The 8,134-nt window shown below is 29.8% G+C and overlaps 1 protein-coding gene across 1 annotated transcript in view; it reads left to right on the plus strand.

Moving 5' to 3' along the window:
* Nucleotides 1–8,134, plus strand: part of LOC145259891 (BAI1-associated protein 3-like) — a 2,054,292-nt gene that overhangs the window by 346,711 nt on the left and 1,699,447 nt on the right. The window contains exon 2 of the mRNA XM_080117785.1: nt 2,330–2,371. The gene's annotated coding sequence lies outside the window, so the exon portion shown is untranslated. The remainder of the gene's footprint in view (nt 1–2,329; nt 2,372–8,134) is intronic.

Below are 8,134 nucleotides of genomic sequence, written 5' to 3' on the forward strand. Positions count from 1 at the left end.
CACTGAAAAACACGACTAAAAAACAGGGAAATAAAGGATAAGACGAGAAAAAAAATTATAACAATAATAAATTATAATACCGTTAAATATATACAATAATAATATTAATAAACCGTTAAATATATACAATAATATTAATAATAATACCGTTAAATATATACAATAATGATAAATGGTAAAGTAAAATAACATTTTCTCGCTATTTTAAGGCCTAGCATAATGTACTCTTAAAGAAAAGAAAATCTAGTATTAAAATATTAAATACTGTATAATATGTACTAGATTATATAAGCATTTGTCTTTTTATAGAAAGTCATGTTTTTTATTAAACGAGCTTTCTGTCTGCTTGTAAGATACTTAAAATTAAGTAAAATATGTTTTTATTTCAAGAGAATTTTAAAGGTGAATAACAATTAAACACATAAGTTTTTGAATGATTTTTGATGAGAATAGTTTTATTTATTCATAGTTTTATTTATTCATAATTTTATTTATTCATAATTTTATTTATTCATAATGTTATTTATTCATAATGTTATTTATTCATAGTTTTATTTATTCATACTTAAACTTGAATTAATACTCCCAAGAAAAAGAAAATGGCATGTCATCGGACTCCTCGGCTTTAGATTCACTGACAATGAATTGGAACAAATACATTGTTTACAATGTATTTAGGACTTTGCTGTAAATAAGGCGGGCTCCATCTACGTTCTAGAAAATTACTTACTAGTGTAAGTAATTTTCTAGAACGTAGATGGAGAGTACTCTATATCTATCCAAAGCCATGTTCACTCATTCATGGAGTATTGTTGCAACATCTGGGTTGGTGAATCTACCACTAATTTCTCACTCTTAGATAGGGCCTTTAAAAGATGCTGAAATCTTATATATCTTTCAGTTTCAACCAAGACTATCTTTCAATTACTACAATGTTACATCCCTGTATCTGTTTTGAGTACATTAATGGACATCATAGCAGGTGTTCCCCCTCGATGTATGTAATCTCGACTAACCCGACAAGCAGCAAAATACCACTCCTTCACTGTTGAGGTCCCTAGATTGCTATAATAGTTTTTACCCTTGGATTGCTTGACTTTGCAAGTTCATTCGCGTTTCCTGATTCTCTGATTATAATAGTCTGCAGATATTTAAATGTGATGTGAACAGACATCAGTTAGTGTTCAACTCTCCACAGTCTCCTGTGAAATCCGATCCCAAATAGTAGGCCCTTACGTTCCAAGTCGCACTGTGTCTTGTTTGGGGTAAAAAAAATTACATTTGCTTTTATTTAAACTTTGAAGTTTCCTTACCTTTTCCAGATCATGTATTCATATCGAAAAATATCTGTATATAATAACCAGAATTTTTCAAGTACAGATAGTTAAACTAATCTATATTTTTCCATCTTTCAGAATCACCAACCAATTCCAAACCTAATTAAAATAACGTATGTTAATTAATGAAAGTCAAATTCTCATAGTTACTTAGTGTATAAAATAGCATATCATTTTTCGCGGAATATTATTCGAATCTCATAACCTCAAACCAGCAAAATAGTAGAGGGATATTGGTGAGGGATGTAAAATCTAGATTTAAGTAACTCACGCCACGGCATCGGTTTGTATATGTTCATGTGTTTGAAATCAAGAGAGTGGGACTGCAGTGGATGTCGGGAAGAATCCAGCCGTCACAGTCGCAGTAAAAAAAAATAGCACGGATATGAATAAATACTAAAATGGAAGATAAATCGTATATGCATCGGCAATTATCATTGCTAAAAGCATGTACTATTAAACTGGATGAGTGTTCAGAGCAGCTAAAAAAAGGTACAAACTTATAGGTTATTGACGCTTTACGCAGTTTAATTAAAAGTGCCGTTTTCATGTGAAATTGGATTGTTACATTTCCAGCAAATGAAGGAGTTTGGAGTTATTTAATAATGAGATGCGAATCAGTTGATATGATTAATTCAAAGCACATAGAATCTTTCACCCACAGCTAATAAGAAAACGTGTTTCTTTCTTACTAGAGTATTAATAAGTAATAACTGTAATAAATCCTATATCTATTCCAGATGATACGACCACTTCCAGATTTATCGTTTCATAAATCTCGTTGTACTCAAATGTAGTCCATTGTACGTAATGAAATACTAAAAATATAAATGTATTAATCTATTTGCTTTTGGGATTTGATATTGCCGAAAAAACATTTGCAATTAAACTTTAGTTTCGTTTTATATTTTTGTTTTCCGATTTCTTTTTTCGATTCACTAATAATTTATCTTTGCTGATTTTTCTAATAATCTCTCTTTTTCTTCTTTCAGATAATTAAACGGATTTCAATTCTTGTCGCAGATAAAAAAAAGGTAAACATCTTTTTGTTTCTAATAAGATAATTTGTTCTCGCCTTGATAACTTTTCTACGACCTATGAATATATAAGCAAGTATTATGTATCATAGTCAAATTATTTTTAAATTTACATTATCTACAATTGGCATATCCTATCTATTCAGGTTTCATTATTTGTTGAACGAAATACGCTGTTTAATGCACACAAGTGTTATTTTATACACAGCAATATAAAATACAAGCTTGTTAGAAAGCTGCTTGTAAATATATCTTTTTATTTTTTTTTATTATAATGCAAACGATACAAAAATTCAAATCATATGTTCAGATTTTAGGGTTCACCATAATTATCCAAAAACTTCTCAGAAATTAACAAAAATATATCGGTTGAAATCGTTTGAATTTAGACGAAAGATGATATAACCTTTATATCCTTTTTTTCCGTGAAACCAATTGTATTGATGAAAGATCAAATCAATTCACAATATCAATTGAAATTAAGAAAAAATATATAAGTAATTGGACAGTTTGGTTGTTCTTCTATAACAAGAAATTACACTGTATATATATTATAGACTAGTAGGGCTACCCGACGTTGCTCGGGACAGGATAAACAATGGGAAAATTTTATTTGATTTTGAATATAATTGTTATTGTTATTCTTTGAAGAGAGGAATTTTTAATGTCTATGTATCGTTTGCTATTTCGAACAAAAGAATAGTTTACCTACATAGGACGGCTATTACACATGTATGAAATAATTGTACCTTTCCCATGATAGGTTATTTACAGAATGTATATCAAATAACTTTACCTTTTTGGGACGGATAATTTAAAACACATAAATAAAATATGTTTACCTACCTTCGGACGGGTAATTTATATACATATATGAAACAATTTAACATATACTCCACATGTATTGTACAACATATATAAAATAAATTCTCTTCCCACCAAGGCTACCATAATTTTAAGAAAACTGAAATTATTTTTATAAGATGGATTATGTATATATATTTAAAAAAAAATTTATAAAAGTATTTAAAAATTAATGCATAAATACATTGACAAAGTTAAGTGATTAGACAACCCTTGCTTTATTATCAAATTCCACTTTAATCTGTTTCAATTTTTCACCACTACCGACAAAATCTATTGGAAAAAAGACGTCATTTTCGGAAGATTACTCAGCAGGCTTTACAATTAAACAAATATGTTGAAAAGCTTAGTGATTAGGCAACCCTTGCTTCACTATAAAATTCCACATTAGTGTGTTCTTTCCCTCCCTACTACCGACACCATCATTTTAAGTGAAATGATATCATTTCTCGACAATAACTCAGCAGGTTTTCCAAATGATTACATAAATACATGACGCGAATGATGATTAGGCAACTTTTACTTTACCACAAGTTTCAATATTAATTTAGTTCTCCCCCCTTCCTACCACAACCGCCAACAACACATTAGTAAGAGAAACGATGTCCTTTCCGGAATATGATTCCATAGTTATTCCATATTTTGGAATGTGACATTGTAGGAGATTGCATAGTGATCCCAAAATGGACATTACTCCCTCAAGCCCCACCCCAAAAGTAAAGGTTTGTTAATTGCTAGAGAACTCCAGAGCGCGTTAAAAAGAAATAAAAAATCATGTGTCTTTCTATTCACCACTACAACTGTGACGTCATCCCCAGAAGTTAACATTGAAAATTCAGAAAAATATTGTTAATCAATTACAGAAACTGACAAATTTTCTGGACCGATTACAAAGAGACCAATCAATTAACTCACATTTCATCATCTTCATAATTCTTGGATATGCTACTTATTTCGACAGTCATTTTTCATAATTTTAACCTGCATTATCGCCTCTCCCCTTACGAACATAATAAATTTAATATATTGTCTGGGTTGATTGCTTTATTGCTAGAGAACTCCAGAGCGCGTTAAAAAGAAATAAAACACACACCTTTAAACACGAGGGCAACGCCGGACACCCATGCTAGTATGAAATGAATGAGATTGTAAAATAAAAGATATATATGCTTAAAAATTCTAAACTGCGAGTAAAATTGATGTGTTATTTCATTCTTTTTTATTAATACAAGAAAAAGAGTTGGTGTTATCAGCTAGAATTTAAATCAAAGCATTTAGCGCCCCAGCGTAATGCTCTGTTCTCTATTAAGTGTGCGCATTCATATGCCCGCAAGAATGTCTATTCGGTGTTAATGTACATTTTATTGTAAATTTACCGATGTGTGTATGCGTTATTCGTGCATTTAAACAAAAAATATTATGCGCTATAAACAACCCTTGGTTAATAAATATTATCTCCTGAAAAGTTCAGTGCTATGTGACCAGTAGTTTAAGAGTTTACCTATTAGATATTAACAAACACAAACACGTCTACGGTTTTATTTATATAGATTACCAATATATTAATACGATAGCGTGTGTTATTTATTTTCTGTGTCAAGCTTACATCAGAGTACTTTAATTGTTATAGACTTCCATTTCTTGTAATAAATAATTATATCAATAATTCTTCATAATATTTGCTTTCAGTTTCGATTATGACTGAAATATATATATTTCACGGAGATGTTTTTCATATATTTCGTTTCATATTTAAACTTATATTTACATGTAAGTATTGAAATTAAGTAGCTTATTTTACTATATTAAAATGATCATTGCTGTAGTAGTAAGATACGAAAGTCTTCAGCAGAGATTCTATTTATTTTTTTGGTTTTAGCCGATTACATGTGAACATCCTAGAAAATTCATCGGATAGGAAAATATTAACTCTTTTAGTATTTATGGTTTCACATGCAAATTTAACTTAAAAGGAAACCTGAATATCTGAGCTATTCTAGTATTTTAGGGCCGTTAATAAAATAAATTTGTTCAGATAATTTTTGTGCGTTTTTGGAGGAGTAGTAATTATTATAAAGATTGGGTATAGTTTTATGATCATTCCAGTCAGACTTGGGGGTAGTGGCTAAAAATTAAATTTATATACGAAACTGGTTCAAGTCCAAATTCTAAAATAATTCTTTTCTGTTTTTTTTCTCTTTTCTATCAAGTTTTTCAGTGTGTTCAGTCACACATAATCGCCTAAAAAGTAGAATCTCATTATGGAGGGAATTAATTTAAGTGTTATTGTGTTGTCTTTTTACTTGTTTTCTCACTGGAGAAGATTTAGACACAAAGTTGGTTTATAATGTACAGTATCCAGCTCCCCAAGAAAGGCATTCTAAATTAAGAATTTTTTAAATGCCTCAATCTAGAAGGATTTTTCACTGATCGAGTACAGAAAAGATAAAGTATAGTATCAGAACAAGTACTACACTTCGAATTATTTGTTTGCTAAAAACTAAAAGAAAGAACAATGCCATCAATAGTGTAGGAAATTGAGGATAGATGATCATCCTTTATCTTAAAATATCTTTTAGTTTAACTAATATTACTCACTACAATACCGCATTTACCGCCATTCAAAATAGTGTCAAATACTGAGATATATATATATATATATATATATATATATATATATATATGTATGTATATGTAACTCTTGGTTCATTCGTAATTAGTAGTCTAAATAACCACTGGAATTACTGCTTCGGCATTTTGGTATATTTTTACTGTACCCATGCGTGCTTTTTATATATCTCTTTTTAATTATAACATTATACTTAATTTTTCTATAATAGATAGGTGGTTTTCTTTGTACGGATGGGCCGTTTTTTTATTTGGAGACAATTATTTCTCACCGCGTGCCATCACATGGCATCACTAAACGGAACTTTTATATACCAAACTGCCATTTTTCGTTGAAAAATGGAATTATTTCTCTTTCGTTAATATTCTTTTTTTAATATTAAGTGTTTTATATATAAAGTATAATTGTTGAATGTTATTCTTTTGATTATATTTGTTTGGGAGAAGCATAATTAAAAAAAAGATTAAAACGGAGCGAAATTTAAATTTCCATTCCATTTTTACACCGACCGTAAACAAGCGCACACTTCGCCAGTTCTATCGTAAGTTAACGAGCAAACAATAAAAATCTGGTAGCTGAGTGTCAAATCTGCTTAAAATATTGTAATATATATATATATATATATATATATATATATATATATATATATATATATATATATATATATATAACCTCTCCCTAACATACTGGCAATAATTTGGTTTCGTCCTTGCCTTGGGTATTCTAATCTCTTATTAGATTGATTGATTTACTACGATTTGTATTAGAAGATGAGCAAAATTATTTAATTGTTGAATTTTTTGCATTTTGGTTAAATTTGTTAGTTTGCAATCGCTAAAAGTTCACACAAAAAAATTGAAAAAAAGACAAAATTAAAAAGAATGGTACTCATGTAGAATTTACCCCCCCACACACACCCACACACACCGGGTTCAGCCGAGCGTTGTCCAAATGTTGAAACACTAATCAACATTTTATTTATTTTTTCATAATTAATGATGGGAGTATTTTTTGTTTATTTTCTTAACATCTGTTGACAAAAAATAAATTGTACATTCTCTTGAAAAAAAATCAAACTTTCTCTACTTTCACCTAACTATTTGTTACATAATTAAGGGCTGTCCCCTTTTCATGTAAGTATAAAAATAGAGAGATTTAGTTAAAATGAAAATAAAATGAGAAAAAACGAGAATCGAACCCTGGAGATAAGTTTTTAAGAACAATAGGTTTAAATGGAATGTCCAGTAAATTGTTGATTCTGCTGAAATAAATAATAAATAAACTATCATTGTTAGAAAGAATGTGGATAATAAAATATGGGTTAAATGAATTAGATATGTAGGTTGAATTCCTTTGTGAAAACAACAAAGAAAAAATGGGAAATCAGAATGTTCGGAAACATGCATGGATTTCTCAATATAGGAAGTGAGAGTTAGTTAGTGAGAAGTCAGAAGAAGGGAGGCAGAGAGTAAAAGTCAGACGATAGTCTGGGTCCAGACATGGGAGTCGAACGTCTAGAAGCGAGTCGGTCACTTTTGAAACATTAGAATGTGAACCTTTGAATTCCTGAACGCAAAGCCACCAACCGGTCAAGGGAAGAATAAATGCTCATCATGTTTTTATAACTGCCGTCTCCTGTGTCCATCATTACATGAAAAAGGTATTGTCTATTTATGTGTAAAAATCATTTGAAATTCATCATCTAAAAATATATGTGTTAGAAAGTATATGTGTCTATTTATGTTATATAAACACTCCCGTTCATAAGAACTGTGAAAGCATAAATGCAAACCTCTCAATTATCGGTCTGTCTATCTAGATATGAAAACACCTTCTCAAAATGTATTTATATGCAATCTCTCTCATTTATAAACTCTCACGCTCTCTTTATATACACCTGTTAATGTCTTACAACATGAACTCTCCTAAGACTGTCTATCACTCTAAGACTTTCTAATACAAACAAGAACACTAAATAAGAACTCACGTAACATACGCGCACAAGTGGTACCTTCGTCTAATAATAACACCTTAATATAACATATTTACGGTGTTGCTGTAAAGCATTCATATTTTCTTTTCATAATAAAAATTCTGTTTTCAAAAAGAAACGTTTACTGCCAAATGTCTTTAAAAAAAAGTGCAAGTTTTCCTGAAAAAAAAAATTTCACCTAACAATTTATGGCAAAAATAGTGACCCATAAAATCTGGTAGCTGAGTGACAAATCTGCTTAAATAATGTAAAAAAGGGGGAAAAAGATTAGAAC

The sequence above is a fragment of the Euprymna scolopes genome, chromosome 35 (genome assembly GCF_053919585.1).
Source record: "Euprymna scolopes isolate OS-2025 chromosome 35, ASM5391958v1, whole genome shotgun sequence".
Taxonomy (NCBI): Eukaryota; Metazoa; Mollusca; class Cephalopoda; order Sepiida; family Sepiolidae; genus Euprymna; species Euprymna scolopes.